At 35.1% G+C, this 13,084-nt stretch overlaps 1 pseudogene; it reads left to right on the top strand.

The window, feature by feature from the left end:
- The first annotated feature begins 6,446 nt into the window (after positions 1-6,446).
- LOC105741642 lies at positions 6,447-6,841 on the top strand (annotated as a pseudogene).
- The last annotated feature ends 6,243 nt before the right edge of the window (positions 6,842-13,084 follow it).

Here is a 13,084-nt window from a genome sequence, read left to right as displayed (position 1 = left end):
TCTCTCTCTCTCTCTCTCTCTCTCTCTCTCTCTCTCTCTTTCTCTCTCTCTCTCCCTTCTTCCTTCCCTCTCTCCCTCCCTGCCTTTCTCTTTGTCTCTCTGTCTGTCTCTGTCTCTGTCTCTGTCTCTCCCTCTTGCCTTCCCTCCTTCCCTCCCTCCCTGTCTTTCTCTTTGTCTCTGTGTCTGTCTTTGTCTCTCTGTCTCTCTCTCTGTCTCTGTCTCTCTCTCTGTCTCTGTCTCTCTGTCTCTGTCTCTGTCTCTGTCTCTGCCTCTGTCTCTCTCTCTGTCTCTCTCTCATCTTTATTACATCATTCCAATGACAGGAAACAATAGATTCCCCATTTCTTCTAATGGAGAGGCCATGTACAGTTTAAAGACACATTATTAAATCCCTGCTTATGATACACAAGACCCATTTGGGTGCATAACTCACCTGGCCAAGCCAGATCCAACCTCATAAAGTTCAGCAGCACTTTTTTCCCAACCTTGCTTGACTAAATAGAAAGTTACTGTGCAGTTACAGCTCTGTTATATATGATGCTAGTAAATGTGCCACATGGACTGTCCGCTCTTTTAAGTAACTCTGCTAACCTGGCCACATTATCAGAGATTTATGTTGCTGCATAAAGCCTGAGGGGAATGCAGGGAACCGGCTTTGTGGATAGAACTGGACTGGCCCTCTCTCTACGTTTCATTCACCACAGGGGAATGGCTCAGAGGCACTGATAAAGGGTGAGACAGGGTAAACATAACAAAAAAAGAAAAAGATTTAGGGGAAAATCTCTGCAGTTTTGCCAGTGTGGCTGATTCTGGATTAGTGTTGGGCTATAAAATTTGTTTCTTGTCTTGATGAAGCAAAACATCTGTAACAAAACATAATATATTATACCCTTTTCCAAGTATCCATAGCATATCTTAAAATTCCAGTTAGTGAACTGAACCTAGTATTGAGTTGTTCAATAAATATTTCTTAGGCATAAGAATAAGAACTAACCTGTAAACTTTCCAAAGTCAAGAAATTATTGTTGTTTATGATCCTATCCCTTGAATCCAAAAGTACCCAGCATGCAACAATTGTGCAAAAGTACATATTTCATGGATGGATGAGGGGAATAGTAATATGCATTTCTATGCCCCAGCCCTGAAATTACACACGATTAAACAAGACAGCACCAAGCAAATGTAAAAATAGAGTGGTTATGTGGAATTGGCTTTACTTCAGCTAAAAGAAAATCCAATATGGGTCAGTTACAGTGACATATGCCTGTAATACCAGCACCCAGGAGGCTGAGGCATGAGGATTACAGTGAGTTCAAGGCTAACTTCAACTATATACTGAGACCCTGTCTCAAAACAAACGAACACAACAATAGGTAAAAGAAATATGCGTTCAAGATTAGCTCCAGTTTAAAGCTACTATCTTACTCTTCTTACTCTTTGTCTACACAATTAGTTCTTATAGTTTATAAACACTTCTTTTTTTTCAAAATTTTATTGATAAACAGCAATGAGACAGTTTCAAATCAAATCGGAAGTACAGATTCAACAAATAACACACTGCATATATGCTTCTTAGTGGTTAATTGCTGTATAAGATGCGGACTTGAGATCCTATTTACAAACACCATTAGAAAATATCATTCTATTCATTAAGAGAATGCAACTATATATCTATCCTAACCACTTTGAATACACAGATACAAAATGGACATTCATTATAAACACTTCTGACAAAGTCTATTTATGTGTCATACCTCACCCTCTACAAGACCCACTATCTAACTTCCATTCCCTAGAGAAATTTTATATTCTATTTCCATATTTTACTTAGACATACTCTGCTTTTCAGAGAATTTTCCTCAAACTATAGCAAGTAGAAAAAGACTCAGTGAAAGTATTTGACTGTATTAAAGATTTTGATGCCTTTATGATACAATTCTAGCCTCTTGTATAAATCCGCTATTGCTGTATAACAAACCAATACCAAACTTGATAATTTTAAAACAATAGCCCTTTAATGTCTTATACTTTTGCTGCTTAGCATTTAGGTCTCTGTTTTATATCACATCAGTTGGGTTCTGTTAAATATCTAAGCCCCTCCTTTGGGAATGCTTGGATGGATGAGATGTCTGAGGCTCATTCCACACACTCTTATTATCACAACAGTGTGCACTGCAAGATCTCCAAGACCAGTGGCTATTAACAGCATACCCTTCCATTCTTTCTTGTTCAAAAGAAATCATAATCAGAAGGGTTAGCCAAATAGCTCAGCAGATTAAAGCACCTGCAAGCAAATGCAGGGGGCCAGGTTTGATCCCCTGGGCCTGCCATGCCGGCCCTGCCCCCGGGACATGCTGAGACAGGAATTGAGACTGGGCCTGGTGGTGCAGGCCTGTAATCCCAGCTCTTGAGAGGCTGTAAACAGGTGGATCACTATGAGTCCTATCTAGTAGTGAGACCCTGAACACCCTGCAGACCCTTCCCTAAACTACAAAAAAGAAAGAAAGAAAGAAAGAAAGAAAGAAAGAAAGAAAGAAAAGAAAAGAAAAGAAAAGAAAAGAAAAGAAAAGAAAAGAAAAGAAAAGAAAAGAAAAAAAAAGAAAAGAAATAACAGCCCAAATTCAAAGTAAGGAAGAAAGATTCAACTTCTTGTTAGAAGATGCAAGAAAATGGCGATCATTTTTGTATTTTATAAAAAATACATTACACATTTAATTTTCAAAAGAATTCATAACCTTGAAGCAAATTAAAATAAAAATCCTACCAAATAATTGTCATAATTTATTAAGTGCTGATGCCAGGCAGTAAACACTTTATAGTGTACATAATATTTCATTTTCACTCAATGACACGAAAAGCTGGTTAAGTATCACCTGTGAATCAAATGTAACCTGTTCCTGTATAACCTCTGAGCTAAGTATGGTTTTTTACATGTTTAAGTTGTTGGGGGATGAAAAATATTTTGTAGCATTTAATATCATGAAATTCATAAAAATTCAAATATTAATACACACTAATAGTTTATTTGAAATTCAATTGGCTAAACAATATTAGTACAAACCTTTCTTCTCATTGAACTAATAGAAAGTAGCTGTGTATCTCTTATTTTGTGTATACATACTTTTTTACTACAAAATGGTTCTTTATTTATATCCCCATTTTTTATTTTGTTTTGTCAGAGATGAGTGTTGCATTGTCATTACAGAAGCTGTATGCGGAGGCCTTTAGAGGGTCTTTTCATACTTGATCCTAGTTCAAATACTGTACATACTTGAATTCAGCAAATACTTTCTATTAGTTCAATGAGAAAGTTTGTACTAATCATTTTTAGAGAAGATATTACATCTGCATCTTGTCTTCTGAATAACTACTATGAAGACATCAATGTGCAACGTATTAGTTATTGTAACTGTCCTAATAACCTGTTTTGAAACTGTTCCATTGCTATATTTTCTCCTTAAAATGAATTTTAAGTTTAAAAAAAATGCAATTGGGCCCAATTGCCTACACATGCTCTGTGCCTTAGTTCATATTGCAATGGCAGGCTCAAGGAGTCATAACCCAGATCAAAAGGTCTGAAAAAGCAAATATGTTCACTCCCCGGCCCTTTGCAGAAAGCTCAGTGGCTTCTGACGTAGACATTTTTATGAATGCTCTGACATCATTTTGGAAATCAAGATTTTAAAAACCTACGTAACTGCATGCTTATGTTCCTAGCTGCATTATTTATAGCTAAAACAAGCAAGGACCTCAAGTATCATTGACAGATGGATATGTAAACACAAAGTTTTAAATAAAACTGAAACATATATGTATATATTACATGTTACATTAGAATGACTCATATGTGTCCATGTTTGTAGAGCACAACTCATGGTAACTAAATGCTGGAAGTGGCCTATGTGTCCACCAACAGATGAATGGATAATGAAAGCATGGTATTTATACAGGAGCACTGCTCTGACACAAAGAAGAAGAAACTTGAGCCACTTGTAAGAAATTGGATACACCTGGATACCATGTTAAGGGACGTACATTAGACACACAGCTTAAATATTGCATGGTTCCTTTTATATGAGAAACCTAAAATACAAATGAAAAGCAAAATAAAAGATGAAGGTAAGGAAATAGATCTTTTGCAGATAAGTGAGGCATCAAGAAATGGAATAAGAAGTAGGGAAAGGGGATGAGAAAAGAATTAAGATTTACTAGGTGCGTATACCAACTCCCCACAACAACATAATCATTATGTACTGCAAATGTGTACTAAAAAAATAAAAATTGAAAATGTATGTATGCGCCTGTGTGTGTGTGTGTGTGTGTGTGAGAGAGAGAGAGAGAGAGAGAGAGAGAGAGAGAGAGAGAGAGAAAGCACAATTGTGCACATGTGCACCGGTACCTCAGTTTCTTGTGAAAATTTTGTTTTTGTTTACAAACAATGCATCAGATAATTGAAAGGACTTTTGCATATGAATGTGAACATGGCTATATTTCTCAGAAGTGTGGAGCAAATTAAGTTCATGAACTAATGTAATGCAATGCACTACAAAGTATTATAATGTAATGCATAAATATGCATAGAATGTGTGTTTATGTGTATTATATATGTATATTATTCATCCTGAAGAAGAAATGGCATATGTTACCACATAGATGGAACTAGAGAACATTATGTTCAGTGAAATAAGTGAGACATAAAACAACAAACAGTGTGTGGTTCCACTGTATGAGATATGTGGCCACCCAAATGACAGAGACAGGAAAGAGAGAGAAGGTTTGCACGAGGCTCAGAAGAGGCAAGGATGGGGAGATATTATTTAATAGATGGAGAGTTTCAATTTCTCTAGATGGAAAGACATGTGTAAATGAATAATGGTGATGGTTTCACAAGGTGAAACAAAGTGAGTGATACTGAAATGTACATTTTTAAATAGTCAAAGTGGTAATTTTTATGTTTTGTGTATTTTCCCACAACAAAAAAAAATGGGAAAAAAAGTCTAGAGCATTTTAAAATTTTTACTGAAATAATTAACATTATGACTGGTAACTACAATAGGTCAGAAAATGTAATTACCATGTTTTCAGGTACAGAGAGCCAAAATTCAAACCTAGATCTGCGTGATGCCAAAGCTCAGACACGACTGCAAAATTCACCTTGTCCCACTAAGAAGATCATATGTTGCCACTGGCAGAGTCCGTGTTTCTGCCTAAGACCTCATCCTTAGAATTGGCCTCCTTTGGCACGCTGTTAGCACCATCTTGCAGATAAAGAACTAAAATTGACAACAAGCATTAATGTTCAAGTATTGGACCAATTTTAGATGTCTGTATCTGTTCATCTGAGGAACATAGTTGATGATAAAAAATATGTGATATAGCAACCATTGTTAATTTTTTATTCTTGTTTTGAAAATCTACACCATATGTATTATTGTATGTTACTGTTTCTGTCTTTGTCTTTGTTTTTCTTTTTGTTTTACTCTTTTTTTAATTTTTCAAAAAATTTTAAAGAGTACAAGTTATAATTAAAACAGAAAAAATTACAAGTGATACAGAATTTCATTTAACACAGCAATATGAATTTCACAGTATTTTTTGTAATACACAGTGTTGTCTTCCAACCAGTTACTCATTTTACTAGATTATATACATGTAAAAATGGAAGAAGAAAAAAAGAAAGAAATATATAAGAAATTTAGAGAAAAAGTACAAACAATTGAAAAAATGCAGTGAAACAAATTAAGACATTACTTCTTTCCATAGAACAGCAGAAATGCACAGTACAGTTGTCCAAACCATCTTGCTTACATACATAGATAATTCTCTTTCTGCCTCTTCCTCTCTTATCCTTCTCAATTCAGTCTTTTTCTTCTGAGCAAGTTATTCCCTTTTCCAAGTATCTATTTATTCTTTAAAATAAAAGGGAAAAAAAAAAGAACCTAGTACATAATTTGACGATTTTCTATGACTTGTGATTAGGAGACCCAAGATGCAAACTGAGGTACCCTCAAGTTCAAAACCTGAATTCTTAGAATAAAGCACATTTGCAACTGAGAAACCTGCAGACATCACCTTCATCAAGTGTCAATTAATGTAATTAATATGACCAGTGACAGACAAAAGAACATTGTGAGCCTTCTGCCATCAGACACACAAGAGATGATGTCACCCATGCAATACTTCAGTTAACACTGTCAACCACAATTAAGTCACAAAGAATCAATTCGATATATTCAAGGCAGGTGACAGTCTGCCCACAACCAGCCTTAACTCTTCAAAACAGATCATAGTCAGAACAAGAATAGCTACCCTGTTTCTGTCTTTGTTTTTGTTTTTCTTGCTCTTGTTTTTACTCTTCAAAATAAAAGAAAATTATAAACAAATCAAACAAACAAAAGCAAAAGGTCATCTTTTGCTCCCTGGTGGTCTGAGGATCTGTTGTCATCATGAATGACACAGTAACTATCTGAACCCAGAAGTTCATGACCAACTGACTTCTTCAAAGGAAACAGATGGTCATTGATGTCGTTCACCCTCAGAAAGCAACAGTACCTAAGACAGAAATTCGGGAAAAACTCTCCAAAATGTACAAGACCACACCAGATGTCATTTTTGTGTTTGGATTCAGAACCCATTTTGGTGGTGGCAAGACAACTGGCTTTGGCATGATTTATGATTGCCTGGATTATGCGAAGAAAAATAAACCCATAGACTTGCAAGACATAGACTGTATGAGAAGAAAAAGACCTCAAGAAAGCAGCAGAAGGAACACAAGAACAGAATGAAGGAAGTCAAGGGCACTGCAAAGGCTAATGTTGCTGCTGGCAAAAAGTTGGACTAGAGATTCTGCAGTGCCTGTCTGCCATAACTATGACTTTTTTTCATGAGAGGATTTAATAAATTGTAAAACCTTAAAAAAAAAGAACATAGTCATGAAAGATAATAAAATATTAGGGAACTCCGGTCATCAGAACAGCATAAAGTGTAACGACAATGCATAATCCTTGATTAAATCCTGAATTAGGAGGAAAGTATGAAAAATAAAAGACAATATTGAAACAACTGAAGAAATTTTAACGTCATCTAGGTATTAGAAATAGGATGAACTCTGGTCCTGAGTTATAATATAAGAAAATGTCTTTGTCCCCAGGATGTAGTTGCTGAGGTGTTTACATGAGGATGCCTGTAGGATACTCTCAAATAGTGCAACACACACACACACACACACACACACACACACTCACAATTAAATGGAAGTAGTACAGGCGTGCTGATAGAGTTAGGATCCTGACTGCCCCTGTGTGTTAAAAGTTAGGGCCCCGCTCCATGGACTCATAGGAGGAGGGACCTAGTAGGATGTCTTAGATCATTGGGTATGTACTCTTGAGGGGCCTGGTGGGATCCTTGTCTCTTCCTTGCCCTCTTCCAATGCCATGGCCATCAGGAAAGTGGTTCTGCCATGCACACTGCCCTCAAGACACATGGCCTTAATAAAGCACAAAACAATAGAGCTAACCAATCATGGGCTAACCCCTTCAAAGCTGAGTCAAAATGAATTTATTTTCTTTAGAAGCTGATTATCTCAGGTATTTGTGATAGTAATGGAACACCATCTAACACACATATATTACATATGGAGAAGCAGAATGAAAAAGGAAAGAAGCATAAAATCTGATGGTATTTGATGAACCTAGAAGATGATATGAAGTAGTAATCTTGTGAACTTTCTGCTTCCACAGCTCTGATCTCACTGCAATACCATTTATACTTTCAAACACAAAAATATCCTTGTCTGTTTTCTTCACACTGCTAATAGGACTCCCCCTCTTTTCCCAAACACAAACCTCGATATTTTGAACTTCTGAAATTGAAGGAATGTACTTTTTGGATGTCAGAAAACTAGGCAGTTGTCAAAGGACTTCAGTTCATGCCCTGCAGGAAAATTTGACACTGTGAGGAGGTTAAAGTTTCTATTTAACTGGTCATACTGTGCTGTTTTAAAGCCTTTAAGTATAACTACCTCTCTTTCCATGAGCTATTTCCCAAAGGCATCTGTATTTGGAACACACAGACAGGCTGTTCTAAGTGCCCAAGAGTCTTCAAACATGAATAGTCCCAACCCAAATGAGTTACACATAAAAACACATATATTCACAAATGAAAATGGCAAAATACTTCAAGAGTTCAAAAGGCCAGGAGTTGAACAAGATGATCCCATTTCATGCTACATTAATATGTCACTCTAATTTGATATAGGAATGAGCTTTCATACTTTCAATGAAGAATTCTGAAATATGTAGGTATCCAAGAAAGTAGACCTATTGTAGAAATAAATGGGGTTAGGGGATATTACACCTGAAGATTAGGAACCTTCCTAGAGATTTTGAGCCAGTGAATGAGATGGAGGATAAACAGACAGGAGAAAGAGTCAGAGAGAGGTAGAGGGGGAAAGTGCTTTCTGTAAGTTCTCAATGGATAGAAATGGATATAGAGGACTCAGGAACCTAGATTGTTACTCAATCTATTGTAAATGCTCTAGTACACATCATTGCTGTATCTTTGAGCTGCAGAAATTATCATTTATTCTTTTATTATCAAACAATGAAGATTGTGAACCACCTAACAATATAAAAAGTGGATTCTCTACAACCTTGGACCTCAAACTTGTTTTGCAGAAAGCTCAAACTTCAAGTAGATTCTCTCACTATAATTTTTTTTTAGAAATATGGTTGTCTCTGGGGAAGGTCATATAAAGAATTCAACTTAAATATCATACCTGGAGGGACTAGGTTAAAAATGACTCAGTCACATGTCACCATTCAGGGCAAATCTATACCAATGTTTAAATCATCTTACCTTTCACTCAAGCATGAAAATCATTTGTCCCTCCATTGATTTCTACTGCTATCATCTAGAAAAAAATCAGGATGTAACTTTTAATAATAATATTCAGCAACAACCCTAGCACCATGGGCCAGCAGTTCTGATGTTCTTCCATTTGATAGATTTAATAAAAAGAATTGAGTATATTGATGTTTTTTTCTACTATCAAATTCTCTAGCTATTGAATTTCACCCCTTTTCCATCTTCCCATGTCTTCAAATTGTTAAGGTCATTTTCAATTTCAATTTAGTTTCCAAGGCATTACAACACATCCAACTTGTTGCCAAGGGGATATTTAATAGGCACACTGATTACACTATCCAGGGAATTAATGAAATTTCTAAATCCCACAATAGAACTCTTTTCAAATTGTCTTCTCCACTTTCAAATCACAACGACCCATTGACAAAGCCTCCCAATTTGTGCCTGCTGTGTACTTAAGAGTAAAATAAACTAAACCCTATTTTTTTTCAGTTTCTTGATGAATATGACAAGTGAAACTAAATTTCAAAAGCTTCTAGAGGCATAATGAAGAGTTGAAGCACATCTATTTGCCTGTATTTGACAAAATAAAGAATAGTAACTCTGTCAGAGAGGATATTTCATTTCTTAGATTTTTTTTCTGTTATTTTTAAGGTCTTTGAATATTTAGATTTTCACTGAGTCATCAAATCCAGTGTGAGAGCCAAAGATACCCAGGACTAAATGCTATTATCTACAATGTGAAATGAGAAAAAAGGGGGGGAAAAGCTTTTTTCATTCTCGTTTATTACTGAGCTGCAATATTTTTATTTGTAAAACAAATATAATTTTTTCTGGCTTTTAGCATTGTCTCAAGGACTAAAAATATACACTATTACCTGAATACCAATTTAATTGAAAACTTGGTTTTTCACCTCTCTCTTAAAAGGATATGTCTTTACTATAAAATCTCATTGCAATCAAGTAGTAGTTCAGGTGCTTGCATAACAAATGTGTGGGAACTGTAAAGTACAACTATCCTTTCTGGTGGAGTTCACACACTTGGGTGATTTTTGATTGATTTCTTACACCTTGGGATGGGGGAAATGGTTCAAACCTATCTCACTGTCAATTAGAGTATACATAGCGAAGGCCCTTGTTAACTATGGGTCCCAGAAAATCCCCTTAAATTCTGTAATATTGTTTCCCTTCTAAAAGAATAAAAGATAACCATACCTGGGTCATTGCTTTCTTTAAGAGTTTTTTTCAAAGCATTATATAACAATTGAAGCACACTCAACAAATGATTACTATGTTATGATAATATAATGTAAGCGGAATATCCTTCATTTGAGATACTTTAAGCCAGGACTATTTCAAAATATGGATTATTTTAGGTTGAGAATATTTGCATATATATATGCAATATATATATACATATATATCCAATTATAAATATGAAATCCATTTATGTATTATTACATTTGGTACATGTAGATTAAAGATAATTTTATAAAATACTTTTAGGGGTTGGGGAGATGGCTCAGTAGAATAAGCGCTTCCCTAGCAAGTGCAAGGGCCTGGGTTCAATCTCCAGTTCTGCCAAAAATAAATGAATAAATAAATAAAATACTTTTAATAATTTTGTGCATGAAGTAGTTTTTCTTTTTTTAAATTTAATTTTATTTAAAGCAAAGAAAGAAAAATCAGAAACAATGAAAGAAAGAGGGCAACGTGCAATAGTACACATGTTACAAATTTTCAGATATGATAATAAAATAGATAATATATCAACCATTGTTAATCAGCTACTCTTGTTTTTGAAAATCTGAAAATAGGAAGTAGTTTTTCATAGCAGAGATTTTTCTACTGTGGCATCATGATAAAATTCAAATTTTTCAGGTTTTGTAACATTTCAGATTTGGATTTTTAAAACAGAGGTGCTCAGTCTGAGCTGCTAGAATCTTACCAAGGTTCAATGAATCCTTATGTGTCTACCAGAATTCGATTTGCCAGTGTCTCCCTGATTATATAGCACACTCCATAAAAGAATTGTCCATGTCTATTTTATACAATTTTGAAAATACCCTAGAGCAATGCCTGTCACATAATAAAATATCTGATAAAAATAAATATTACAGGTTAAATATGCTGGATGAACTTATGGATGCATATTTCTTTGATTGATACCATAAAGTTGTTTTTTAAAGTTCATTGATCTGATGATGTAGAGTGTACCTAAGGAGAGTCACATGGAGAGAAAACATTCTCTTAGGCTTTCACAGAGAGCACATTGGCCAAGCAATGGCCGTGACTCATCCACATGGCTGACACTGACAAAGGACCTACAATCTGAGGTACAGGATCTCAGGATAAATCCTGAGGGGATTTCACTGACCTTATCAGACCCAAAAGCTACAACTCTTGTTGCATAGGTCCTGCTTCATCTTAGTCTTAACCATCCAGCAGAAAAGTATAAAAATGAAATATAAGAAGTAAAGCCATGCTGTTATGTTGCGCTGTAGGGGACTCAGGTCAACAATTTCTGACATTGCCAGTCAAGCGGAAGACCCAATACTATTATGGGCTACTGGACTCTTTTAGAATATTTTGCTGAGTTTACACACCTATAATATTCAAATAACAGAACTTAACAAAAAAAATTGATACAGATGAATGTACATTTTGTATGTGTGTATTCAAAGTGGCTAGGATAGTTATATAGTCACATTCTCTTAATGAATAGAGTGATTTGTTCTAATGGTGTTTGTAAATAGAATATCATGTCTGCATCTTGTACCACAATTAACCACTAGGAAGAATGTATGCAATGTGTTAATTATTGAAACTGTCCTACCAATTTGATTTGAAACTCTCTCATTGCTATTTGTTTCTCAATAAAATTATGAAAAAAATACAAAATAAATAAGTAAATAAAATAAATAAATAAAACTGAAAAAATAAATAAAGTTCATTGATCCTATGGCTTTTAGTGACCTCATTAACTAAATTTAACTAGTTTTTAAGTAAATCAGAGTTTCACATCAGATGATTTGGGGTTTACTGCTCTAGACGTCTCCAGTATGATATTCTGAAAACTTCTAAATCTACATCCCAAAGGTGTGTTTATGACAAATGTTAGCAAACAGTTCAAAAATGACTCATGATGGTTCCTGTTGTAGTTGGTGTCTAGTTGTCCCCCTAAGCCTCATGGGGCAGCTTCTAGAGTTTATGATTAATTTATAATCCAATGCTAAGATTATGGGTATGAGTGCTATACCCACCCTAGGGCAGACAATCTGCATACAAATTTAAGGAGGGAAAGAGGCTTGCTACCTGACACAGCTGCTCATCATATCATTTTTCATCATGATGAAAAAATGAGCATATGACGTATATGTATAAAATATAGTGACTTTGAATTACAGTTTGTTCCAACTATGAAATTCTTTGTAGCCACTACCAACTATAGTATCTAATATTAAATATTTAATGTCATGAAAGTATTTTAAAGTTTATGCTTAAGTGAAAAGTGTCAGCTACATGTTCTAATGAATCACTAGTAAAACAAAAATAACATGAATTTTTAATCAAATAGCCAATGAGGCAAAGATAACAGGAGTGGATAATTGTGACTTTTGGTTCTGTATAAGTTGATTTTTTTTCTTTTCCTAGTTTACGTGGTGGTTTTATTCTTCTTCAATAAAACTTTATTTAAAACATAAAAAATGGGATTTCCAGTCCAACTTTTCTAAGGAGTCTCCACACTGATTTCCATAACGGTTGCACCAGTCTACATTCCCACCAGCAGTGGAGAAGGTTTCCTTTATCCCCACAGCCTCTCCAACATTTGTTGTTGGGTGATTTTTTTATGATAGCCATTATTTCTGGGGTGAGATGATATCTCAATGTTGTTTTAATTTGCATTTTGTGGATGGCTGGTGATGTGGAGCATTTTTTCATATATTTATTTGCTTCTTTAATTTCTTCCTCTGAAAAGCATGTGTTCATCTCCGATGCCCATTTCTGGATTGGGTCTTAAATTTTGGGGCCTTAGTGTTTTTTAGTTCTTTATAGATTCTAGACAGCAGGCCTTTGTCTGAGTACTTATTTGTCATGATTTTTTCCAAATTTGTGGGTTGCCTTTTCACTTTGTTGCTAATTTCTTTTGACGTGTAAAAACTTCACAGTAAGAGCAGGTCCCAATTGTTAATTCTTTCAACTGTTTCCCGTGCGATTT

The sequence above is a fragment of the Octodon degus genome, unplaced genomic scaffold (genome assembly GCF_000260255.1).
Source record: "Octodon degus isolate 3935 unplaced genomic scaffold, OctDeg1.0 scaffold00018, whole genome shotgun sequence".
Lineage (NCBI taxonomy): Eukaryota > Metazoa > Chordata > Mammalia > Rodentia > Octodontidae > Octodon > Octodon degus.
Note: the sequence above shows the minus strand (reverse complement) of the source record. Positions and strands in the feature narration are given on the sequence as shown.